This window comes from Mus caroli, unplaced genomic scaffold (genome assembly GCF_978045245.1).
Source record: "Mus caroli unplaced genomic scaffold, Mus_caroli_1 scaffold_15, whole genome shotgun sequence".
Taxonomy (NCBI): domain Eukaryota; kingdom Metazoa; phylum Chordata; class Mammalia; order Rodentia; family Muridae; genus Mus; species Mus caroli.
In genome coordinates this window covers 19,896,420-19,908,990 of record NW_028227270.1, presented here as the reverse complement: position 1 = coordinate 19,908,990, position 12,571 = coordinate 19,896,420, and the positions used below count along the sequence as shown (strand labels likewise).

General features: G+C 41.4%; 1 long non-coding RNA gene across 1 annotated transcript in view; it reads left to right on the top strand.

Moving 5' to 3' along the window:
* The first annotated feature begins 471 nt into the window (after window positions 1-471).
* Window positions 472-12,571, top strand: part of LOC110308674 (uncharacterized) — a 41,652-nt gene continuing 29,552 nt past the window's right edge. Inside the window, exon 1 of the long non-coding RNA XR_002379594.1 lies at window positions 472-529. This is a non-coding gene — a long non-coding RNA (uncharacterized LOC110308674). The remainder of the gene's footprint in view (window positions 530-12,571) is intronic.

Here is a 12,571-nt window from a genome sequence, read left to right as displayed (position 1 = left end):
TGTCATAGATCACGGGTGTCCTGGGCTACCACAGAGAGCTTTATTTGAACTGAGAAAGTGTGCCTCCAGCACCCTACCTTCTATTTCTTTTCCAGGGCATGCCAGCCATTGTTTATAGATTCTCTTTTCAGAATCTCTCAAGAAACAGAAAAGGGGACAGAAACCATAAAATAGCAGTCTGTACATGAAAGCCTTCCCTGAATAGCTTTTTCAGAGATGATCGTGGGCGATCACAGTGAAGTGTTAGATGGCGGTTCTCAGAATGGGAACCTTTGACCCACTGCAGCGGAAATTCTGGGGTGGGTTTAGCAGTCTGACCAGCCCTTCAGGTGATGCTGGGGCATGCTGAAGTTTTAGAACGACTAACTGAGGACAGCTGGTTGAAGAATCACATGTTCTGGGTTCTAACCTCAGTTCTACTGTTTACTATGACATCACAGAGCTGGTGTGTGCATTAAAGAGAGAGGATACTGATAGGATTCGAGTCTAGACCTGCACTCTGTGGATGATACCTTGAGAATCAGATGCTGTAAGTCTGTTGATTGGGAGGTTTTCTGGGGGAACTTTTCCTTTTCGTGTTTCCTGTCTCTCTGCCTTCTTGGATGTTCTGGGTTCTGAAGGACATTGTTTTCCTTGTCTCCTACTACGAAGAGGGTTGGCAAACGTTGCTTTATGAGTACCCTGTTGGTGACTGTAATAACTCCACTCAGAGCCCTGGAAACAAGGCCAGGGGAGCCCATTGCCGTGTCTAGCTTTGTTTCCTGGGAGGTGGGTGGAGGTAGCAGGCTTTACCCAGCTTTTCCCCTGTGGTGTCACTGTCCCAGATTTTCCCCCTTTGGTGACACTGCTCTTCCTGAACCCTGAAAAGACATGAAGAGACAAAAATTAACATTTCTGTGGTCAAGTTGACATTAAAATGGGGGGAAAAACACAACCAGAATTAGACTGTCCCATTCATTAGTCATTTTTTTCTTCTCAAATTAAAATGTCCCCACAAGCAGGAAAAAAAAACAGGCCCTCAATAACCTCATAACTTATTATTTCCTAGGAATATATTTAATTCCCAGTGGAGAGGAGTCTGGAATTGTTTTCCAGTTCTCTAAGCAGCCTCACACATCCTGATGAAGGAGGATGTATACTTTCTGACGGGTTGGCTAGGGCTGTCAGGGAGAGGTGGCTGATGTTCTCAGGAGCCCTGTGTGATGTTGCTGGAGACCTCTTTTTCTCTTGCAGGTCATTGTAGGTTTTCAGACACTAATCTCAAGTAGTCTTTTTCCGCACAAGATTTTCCTAAGCTTGCACATAGGCAATATTGAGAGCCCCAGTACATTTTCTAGGTTAGTGCTTCTTAACCTGTGGGTCACCACCCCTTTGTGGGGTCGAGCACCCCCTTCACAGTGGTTGCCTAAGGCCATCAGAAAACAAAGATATTTATGTTATGATTCATAACAGTAGCAAAATTACAGTTATGTAATAGCAACAAAATTAATTTTATAGTTGAGGTGTACTGTATTAAAGGGCCATTACATTAGGATGATTGAGAACCACTGGTCTAGGCCATCAGAAATGATGAATGTGTCAGATGCCAACTATTGGTTTGGGATACGAATGAAGAGACTGGAATCTTTGCTCACACTTGGGCGATGACTGGAAAGAGGTTCAGACCTGATCCTTGAGTTTAATTAGAGCTCTAGCTGTGGACTCTCAAAGTCCCCTTTGCAATGCCAGGATTATACTCAGCCCATCAGTGAGCAGAACAGCTCAGTGCTCCTCCCTGTGATTTAGACCAGGGCGACATTGCTGAACATGGTTTAAGTATCTCACGCTGTGGCAACAGAGAGCAATACAGTTCCATGACAATGACAGTTCAACCATTGTGTGACTCCCAAAGTTAACAGACTAAACACATAGATCATTGTGGAGTTTAGCAGTGCCATCTTTACCCCCCAGAACTTCAGGAAAATGCTGATTTGCAAACAAGGTCTCCATGCTGATTTACAGTTTCCAGCTATGTAAATACAAAGAGAGTGGGTGGAGGCACAATAAAACCCACCTCAGAAAATGTACACTAAATCTCACATTTCATGACTGAATTCCTCATAAATATGCTCACATCTATTCTTTACAGCAATAATTACATATAAATTATGTTCCAGAACAATAAAACACAAACATGCAAATCATTTTAGGGCTGATTAAATGATCAAACCTATAGTTCTTCAGCTCTATAAACAACCTCCATGTACTGTTCAAATGCTGGCTTGACATCCAGGGTTCTAATCTGATCCATTGTTGAGAAGTGTCTATGTAGAATAATAGTTTAATTTTAGGGGGCTTGACCAGAGGAAAATTCCCCATAGGCCCCACAATTAAGCTGAATAACAGTCCTATTTCTAAATCTCAGTCCCCAATCTCTGAAAGCTTTGAATACCACTGAATATGACAAAAAATCTTTACATATGTAAAAGGCAGGGATGATATAATGAGCAGTAGGGAAATGATCTTGGATCACAGGGGAGGCACTACATGTCATCATATTTAGGTACTTAAAAGATACACAGACTTGCAGGGCTCAGAGCAGAAGGCTGTGGGAAGCCAAAAAAGAAAAACCTTAAAAGAGGCTGGCCTTGATAGCTTGATATAGCCATATATCAAGAAATATTGAAGCCATCAGAAGTCAGAAGAGATGAGACCTATTATTGGTGTTCCCCAGAACTTGCCTCTGTTTTCTACTTTGTAATGCTAATTGAGGGAGGTATTGCCTTTGGAGCTTTGTTATGGTACCCACAGGAAATGCAAACAGGACTTCACTGTCTGTCTATGAGAAAGAAGAACCAAAGTGTAGTGCCAACTTAATACCAATAGTGGTCTCTTGGTATTTCTGAGTTCAGTTCCTGACTCTCCCATAAGATGCTTGGCTCTTCTCACAAACACCCCCTACCAGCTCTCTATCCATGCCCAGAGGCATAGGTCTCAGATTCTAGTTCTGTTTAAGATATGGAAAATGTGAGTCACCCACACAGACACACTCACACAGACACACTCACACAGACACACACACACACATACACACATACACATACACACACACACACACACACACACACACACACACACACACACACAGGCTAGGGAGATATCTCAATTGGTAAAGTACTTGTTTTACCACCATGAGAGCCTGAGTTTGGAGTTTGGCCCCTAAAACTCACAGAAAAATAACAGGTGAAGTGGTACATACCTGTCAACCTAGAGCTAGGTAGATGGAGAGAGAAGGAACATCTAGCCTTGTTGGATGGCCACCTAACCTCATTCGTGAGCTCCAGGCCAATGAGAAGACTTGTCTCTAAGGAGGTGAGTGGCATTCATGATGATGACCCCCAAGACTGCTCCTTTGAACTCCACATGCATGAGAAAACTTTGCCATCTGTATGCCCTGCCTAACATGTCATTATAGATTGCTCCTGAGCATAATATATCTGGAATAATTGGTTTCTTCTTTTACCTTCTGAAATAGCTAAGCCATTTTGAGACATGGGTGTCAGTATCTGTGTTTATACTTCTAAAATTACCATGTCCTCAGATATTTGGAGTAGTATCTCACTGACTTACATGATGTTAAGCCTGGGAGTAGAAAGATAACTGAATTTTATTAGTTAGGGAGAAGCCTGCCTAGTTTATCATCAGTCTGTGAGTGTGACCAATGAAGGTAGTGTTCAAATGCATTCCAAGTGCTAAAATTAGTAGCCCATCTCATGTAGCATGTGCTCACCTTCATATCCGCACTTAGATCTGTGTGCTTGTTGAAGAGTCTCAGTATCTCCAGAAATTGACACTTGTCTACAAGGGCCCTGACTGTTCAGCCAGGCTCTGCAGGCAAATTGTGTGAGTTTAAATTTCATTTATAATACCATTAAGCCATTTAACCTGGAACATAGTGTCTTTAAATTTCAGTATCTTCATGTGAAAATAAGGATTGTAGAGGATATTATCTCACAGGACTTGAGATGTAAAACCTAGTATGGTATGTCCCACTAAGACCGGAACCAAGAGAGAGATCCTCTTCAACTAGGGTCTTTCAACAGGGTACTGGAAGTCTTGGCTCGTGCTGTAAGGCCTAGAAACTAAATAAAATATATATGGATTGAAAAGGAAATTATATACTCACCCTCACAGATGACATGATTACAGAAAACATAAGAAGCTAAAAGTAACAAAGCATTCATTGTATTATATGAGAGCTTTGGAAGGGAGAGAAACAGATAGATAGATAGATAGATAGATAGATAGATAGATAGATAGATAGATAGACAGACAGATAGATGAGACAGTGACAGACAAATGATTTTATGATTTTGAGGGGCTAAATTATAGTCCTTATGTAAGCAAAATTATTAGTAAAAGAGAAAAAAGATGGAAATTGTATTTTTCTTTTTTATAAATTTTATTAGATATTTTCTTTATTTACATTTCAAATGTTATCCCCTTTCCTTTTCTCTCTCCAACCCCCGCTCCCCTAATCCCCTCCCCGTGCTCACCAACCCACTCACTCCTGCTTCCTGGCCCAGGCATTCCCCTACACTGGGGCATAGAGCCTTCACAGGACCAAGGGCCTCTCCACCCATTGACGACTGACTAGGCCATCTACTGCTGCATATGTAGCCAGAGCCATGAGTCCCACCATGTGTACTCTTTGGTTGGTGGTTTAGTCCCTGGGAGCTCTGGGGTTACTGGTTAGTTCATATTGTTGCTCCTCCTATAGGACTGCAAATCCCTTCAGCTCCTTGGGTCCTTTCTCTAGCTCCTCCATGGGGACCCTGTGCTCAGTCCAATGGTTGGCTGTGAGCATCTCCTTCTGTATTTATCAGGCTCTGATAGAGCCTCTCAGGAGACAGCTATATCAGGCTCCTGTAAGCAAGCACTTGTTGGCATTCACAATAGTGTCTGGTATATTTGTCTTTTAAATATCTTTTTAATTGAAAGAGAATTATATCACTCTTCTTTTCTCCCTCCAGCCTCTCCCAGCTACCCTCCCCCAAGTCTCTCCTATTTCCCCCCAAAATATAGTTTTGACACGTATTATTACTTTTTCATTCCCTGTATTTTGATTACAATCACCTCATGGTCTCTCCTCAGCCCCTGTTGTCTCTTTTCCTCTTCCTTCATTGCTTCTTTTCTACTTTCTCCTCATTTACAAAAAATCCTTTATTATTAACTTTGTTGGAAATATATAGGAATTAGCCACCCTATGCTTTACTCAAGAGTCTTAGACTTTTGTAATGAACAGGATAAGTTAGCCTGTGAAGACACAGTGGGGAACATACAGGTAATGAATCCTACAATTCTAATAACTTAAACAAGGTGGACACGTATTAGTCTCTTGTGCACAAGTGGAAGCTTGGGCAGTCCTCAGAGATGTGGGCTCTTCTGGTTACTGCTATGCTGTCCTTAGAGTGAGCCAAGGATCTCAGCTCAGGGTGTTAGTTAGAGCTCAAGTTTATTTGTCGGTTCCCAGAAACATCAGAGAAGAAGTGACACAAAAGGATGTGGCAAAGGGATGCTCATCTTCTTAAGGGAAAGTTAGTCTGTCTCACTGTCTCACGGTCTCACCTATTTTCCATTGGTCCAGCTACAACTTTGAGAATCTATTACTATGGGAGGAGAAAAAAAATCACTATAATTTCTTATATCCCAGGTGCATGCCAAAATTCATCATAATGAATACTGCTCTAGCATTCTTTAGTATTGAAGTAAGACTACTGTTAGACTCAATGTAAAAGGAAGTGGCCATTTTTGCTTTCAAGCTGGTAATAAAAGCCTTCACTCTGGATGTCTCAAAGAACTTCATATTATTGTGTTTCTGCCACAAAGTGGAATTAAAATTGGGTATGATGGATCGAGTCCAACCCTTCCTTTGAGTAGTTGTTTCAGTTATGTTCTTTAAGCTTTGGCTTTCTCACTCTGGCAGTGGATATGATACCTGTATCCAAGGATGCTGTGAGCAATAGAGGTCACGAAGTGCTTTCTCCTAGCCATTTCCAAGTTTCAGAACTTCCTGTAAGGTACTTGATTTGTTTTAAATTGATTTCTGTACAGCACTAGAGAGAGGTAGGGATCTGGTTTCTTATTTTTCTCAGACCACTTGTTGAAGGGACCATTTTGGTTTTTGTTTTTGATTTCCCTCTTATCCAGTTTAAATTATACAAAGAAACCAAACAGCAAACAGCAAATCCCCAAACAACCCAACCCATTGAGAGGCTAATGAATGTGTAGACAGTTTTCAAAGGATGGAATGCATATAAACATATAAAAACTGCTTGACACCATTACCTACCATGGAAATGCAAATTAAAGTCACAATAAGATTCCAGCTTACTCTGATTTCAGTGGCTACCATTAAGAAAGCAAAAAACAAATGTTGGTAGCTGTGGGGGCAGGGGATGGAAATTTCTTCAGCCACTATGAAAATCTGTATGTAGACTCCTCAAGACACACACAGAGACACAGACACACACACACATACACACACAGACACACAGACACACAGACACACACACACACACACAGACACACACACACACACACTGTGGTTCAGCTGTAACTTCTGAGTATGTACCCAAAGGATTGTAAGACAGAATTCTACAAATACAACAGCACGTCTTTGTTTATGGCTGCACTGATCCTAAGAGCCAAGCTATGGAATCAACCTGGTGTCTACTGATAGGTTAATGGGTACAGAAAATATGTATGCATATATAATAGAGTTTTAGACAGACATAAAAATGAAATTATCTTATTTGTTGGACAATGGATGCAACTGGAGATCATCATGTTAAGAGAAAGAAGTCAGGGCAGAAGACAAGCATCACATGTTTCCCCTCATTTGAAAGTCATGGGAATTTTTTTACATACATTTAAGCATTTACATATGATATAAAAATAAGAGATAGGAGCCTAGCTGGAGGAAGTGGGAGGGGAAGAGTCTAAAGAAGGGCATGGGGCTAATTATTAAAGTGCATGCTTATCCAATGGGCCTCTCTTTCCAGTGATGGCCGACTAGGCCATCTTTTGATACATATGCAGTTAGAGTCAAGAGCTCCGGGGTACTGGTTAGTTCATAATGTTGCACCTACAGGGTTGCAGATCTCTTTGGCTCCTGTACAGGGGAACGCCAGGGCCAAAAAGTGGGAGTAGGTGAGTGGGTGGGAGGGTATGGGGGACTTTTGGGATAGCATTGGAAATGTAAATGAGAAAATACCTAATAAAAAGTAAAAAAAATAAATAAAGTGCATGCTTATATCTTAAATAAATTTTTCAAATGAGACTTAACACTGTATCCAGTGAAAACATACCAATTAAAATTAGATATCAGTATATTCATGAAGTGCCTGACTTATAGGTATAGTTGATGTAATAAATAAGACCAATTTTCTTTTAATGTGCATCAATGGAAGTTAGTCGCTTGTTTTCTGTGCCCCATGGTGTCCCCTAAAATCCTTTTCCTTCCTAATCTGGATTTTTCTCCCATCAATGTAAGGGTAGTATGGGGTACTCTAGACACAGTACCAATGAGAGCAGTGGCCATGTGTGGAAATTCAAGAAACCCACCAGGCTTGGACTAATACTCAGCTAGAAACACATAGAGCACACTCAGCTATGCCCAACATGTTATTACAATTGTCTTTATATTCTAGAGCCATCTATCATTATGTCTGAACCTTACATTTCTTGTAGAAGTGCGGACAAATATGGACTCTTTAAGTCATTTCTAGATCCAAACTAAGAGATCCTAGGTTGACAGAGGACAACATTTGTATATCAGGGTACCATTTAACCTGGATAGCTTGCTTGCTTTCCCTTATTTATCCTTGCTGACAGCCCTCTGTTTCATCTCATAGCCACTGGGAGTGCGTTAATATCAGCTATAGACATTGTTAGTGTTGGCATAACAAAGTTCCACAAATGACGTGTCATAAACGATAAACATGGATTCTCAGTCATGGAGGTTGGAAGTCAGACATTAGGTGTTGGCAGCAGGACATGCCCCCTAGGGTACATTTCTCTGGGGCTGAAAACCTTCTTATGGTGGTAGGAGTCCTAGGTGTTCCTTGACTTACGGATCCTTTTCTTTCATCTTTGCCTCTGCTCCCATTGGAGGTTCTCCATGTATGACTCTGTGTCTCTCCTAGTAGAATGACATCAGTCATATCCAGTCAGGCCTCATGCTTATAACATGATATTAAGATGAGCATACCTAAAACAACACCCACCAGTAGTAGAAGCTAGGATCTTAACATATATTTATCAAAGATGTAATTAAAATCTTTAATATTTATATTGTAGCATTTTGTGAAACTAAGAAATAATTTATGCCAGGTGGTGGTAGCAAGTTGTAAGACAGCCAGGGTTACACAGAGAAACCCTGTCTTGAAAAACAAAACAAAACAAAACAAAAAAATGAAAGAAATTTTAACAAATTAAAAGTTCACACAGAGAGAAACCCTGTTTCAAAAAACAAAAAGAAACAAAAAAGTTCCCCTTATGTATGTCTCAGTCAGTTGTAATCGCTGTTCCATTTCCCAGATCAGAAGGTGCGACTGGGCACAATAGTGTGCAGCTGAAATTGCAGACATTCGGGTCCCTGGGTGAGCTTAGGAAGTGTCTCAAAAATGGACAGCACTGCAGGCATATAATCTCATAAGAGGAAAGACTCCATTCCTGCCCCCCTAGTTATGAGGGAAGTTGGGGTTTTAGGGGAAGGAAGAGCCAGTTAAGGAGTTGCATAGTATCTGAGTGTATGGATCCTTGGTGTGACTGCCTGCCTGTGAGGGACTACCAGTGTGCATGTGAATGGATGGGTACATGTGCTGAATGGTTGTTGTATGTTTCTCAGAGAGGCAAGTGAGGGAGGTGGCAAGGTGTTCCCAGCCGTTAGGAGATGGCTGGGGAGAAAGGGCCATCACAAGAACAGTCATCTAACTGTACAAGGCTTGGATGTGACTCTCTGCAAGAGGGAACACAGAATATGGTACAAAATTAGAACCCTAAAAGCCTGTGCCAAGTCTATATCGGCTTGCCTTATGCTTCTCTTCCTCCAGTGTTCAGGACGAATGGCTATAGGCCAAATCCAATTGGAGCTTTTGTCTCCGACTTCATTTTAATGAGAAACAAACACTAGTATTTTTTAATGTTGTCATATGTAGAAGACTCTATCCCCTCCACCTTCGCTTTTGGTTCTGCTCCAATATAAGAACAACCAAGCAGATTGAGAGCTACCTTGCCAAGAAAGTTGTACTGTGGGGTTGCAAATGCACAGAAAGGAGTTTGACTCTGAAGACCTAAGGTATCAACATCAAGTAGATATCAAAATCACAGTGCACGGACACATTCTGCGGTGGCCATTTTATTTGCCCTTAGCAATGAATCTCAACGTTCAGGGAAAACAAAAACAAAAAACCAAACTATTTGGGAAGTTTATATCAGTGAAAGACTCATTATCTCTACCAAGTCTGCTTATTTCCACTTTGTTCTCATAGACTTCTAATATGCTGTTTAAGGTGCTTGGCTGTAATTGAATGATCCCCAAGAACAAAATAGAATGGAAAGTGAAACTAGCTTTTAAACTATTGTTTTGGGGACAAAAATGTAATGCAAGAATTCCCAAGAACACACTACCCCAGATGGACATGAATAACCTATAGTTCTTCCTATGGAAGACACCAAATTGAGAGCTCCTTTGTGGATAGTGGTAGTGGTAGAGTGCTGTGGGATGCGGTAGTCCACAGATGTTTGCAGCTGCATGGCTTCTGCTACATGGCTGGGTCTGTTTTGATTCCTTTTCGGCTTCAGTAGAACCTTTCAGCTCCCCTGAATCAGAAGAGAGTGGCGAGAGCTGTGCTGCCTCCTAAGCTAGTCATTGAATGCACTGCGGCTGTCAATTTGGCTCCCTTGTAAAGCCATTGTCTTACTAGCTGACCTGGCTAAGCATCCTCCTAAGCCCTGCCCTGTCAGGATTTCTATTCTGAGGGACTTACTATTGTTATTTAATGCCACTAACTTTAGGGGGCTATTTATCAACTTTTTATTTGAGACAGGGTCTCATGTAGCTCAGGTTAGCTTCAAATTTGCTATATACCTGAGTCTGGGCTTGAACCCCTAATTCTCCTCCTTCAGTTTCCCACATGCTGGGATTACAGTTATGAACCACCATGGTTGGCTCTGAAAGTCCTTTCCTATGCAGACATAGCTTATATTTTGTCAGGACTTGAGGATGCCATCAGATCACCCATTCAAGGATGTATGAGGTTCATTGTCATGTAGATTTCTATAGTCCTAGTATTCTGGTCCTTTCCAGGAGGTCATAGTTTTCTTGTTTTAATTTTTTTCAGCCATGTACACACCCACAGCTTTCAAGCCTTAATGTATATGCAAATCGTGTGATGATGCTGTTAAAATGTAAGGTCTGGTGTGATAGTTCTGGGGTAGATTTGGAGATCTTGTTTTTTTCCATTCCTTCCCCCTCTTTCTTTTTTGATGTGTATGCTTGTTGGTGTGTGTGTGTGTGTGTGTGTGTGTATGTGCGTGCATGCGTGTGTGTGTGTGTGTGTGTGTGTGTGTGTGTAGACCAGAGTATCCTCAGGATTATAAGCATATGCCACCATGCTTTTTTCTTCCTCCTCCTCCCGGTCTTCTCTTTCTTTGCCCCTTTGAGACAGTGTCTCCCTGTGTAGCCCTGGCTGTCCTGGAGCTCACTCTGTAGGCCAGGCTGGCCTCAAACTCAGAGATCTACCTGCCTCTGCTTCCCAAGTCTCAAACTCAGAGATCCATCTGCCTCTGCCTCTCAAGTGCTGAGATTCAAGATTTGCATCACTGTATCTAGCTACATTTTTTTATGTAGGTTCTAGGGATTGAATTTAGTCATCATGATGGTAAGACATGTATTTACCTAATGAACTGTTTGCTCAGCCCAGATGTTTCTTTCCTAACAAACTCTCAGATAGCACTGAAGCTGCTGGTCTATGAATCACATTTTGAATATTGCATCATTATATGTACAAAACAGGTAAAAGAGCAGTGATCATACTTGTTGTAAGTGAGTATCAACCAATTTGGTAACTTTCATAAATGTTTCATATACATCAACTTTAGCCCTCAGGATGTTTTTTTTTCCCCTGATAAGTATTATTGTCCTCACATTATGAGGAAGCTAAAATTTATAGACATTAGAGATATGGCAGTGTCAAAACTTACATGCACAATATACTACACAACTGGCTCCTTCCCACAATGGCCTTCACCTGTGGTTCTTTCTAAGTCTATGGTTGGTTCACTTAGCTAATCACTTCACTTTGAATAGAGACACCTCTGTTCATTAGAACTTTATGGAACAAGAATGTTCTGCAACTATCCTGTCCAACATGGTAGCTGGGTGTACTGAGAAATGTGACTAATGTGTGGGAGGAACTCAGTGGTTTATTTTATGTAATTTTAATTAATGGTTCAATTAACTATTTTATTTGCAACTAGTGGCTAGAACTTTGGCTTGTTTTTAGTGACTTTTATGTGGAGTAATGTGGCTTTATGGAAATGACCCTAAGAGACGCTGATATTGTTGCGAAAGACCCTTTGGATGTGTGCGGTGGGTGTGAGCAGTGGGTGTGTGCTGTGGATGTGCACTGTGAATTGTTTGCTGTAGGCGTGCGCCATGACTACTCCTTACCACACACCAGTGTTTGAAACACAATCCATGAGGTCCATTATCTTTACTCCCTCCTGCTTGGTTCCTAAAGCACACTGGTTTAGACATCTTTCTCTTGGTTTCACTTTAGTTAAGCAGGAGTTGTAATCCAGAGCAGTCTAGAATGGAGAACAAAGAGCATCTTTCCACTACCCCAGGCTCAGGGAAGAGAATGAAAAGGATGTGCTCACGTGCTTCCATTCACCTTGGGACCTTCAACAATCAGAGTTCTTTCAAGTAAAAATACAAGGAACCCTGACCCTGTGGGTTTATACCCTAAAGAAGTATATTGTATCACACAATTAGAAACCCAGGGGCAGAGTGGATGGCAGAGGAAGCTGACTTGGTTGCTTAGCAATGCCTTGAAAGCCCTTTATTCTATTTCTGCTCTCCCATGCTTTTAACATTGGCTTTATCTTCACATCAGTAGCAAGATGCAGAGGTGTTCCAGATGGTCTATGCTGCTGTAGGAATCTATGTAGAGAAGACACTCTCTTTCTGCAGTTCTTTCTTAGAATCAAAGAGCATTTCTACAAGAGTGTTAATAATTATAGATTTCTTATGTGTCTTTTTGGTAATGATTAGATCACATGACCACTGAAAAAAGTAAGGAAGGGAAAATGGGCTATTTCCCTACACTAAACAGGTACATCATAGGGGTGAGATCAGCCCTTGCATGGGCTTTGGGAAGGGGTAGTTATATATGAATGAAATTGGGATTCTAGCTAAGAAGCAAAGGAGGAGACAAATCTCACGTCTGCCAGAAAATCAAAACTCGAGTGGAGGTTGAGGTGGAGCTGTGGTTGAAGCCTCCAGATTAGGAAACGTACTGTGGAG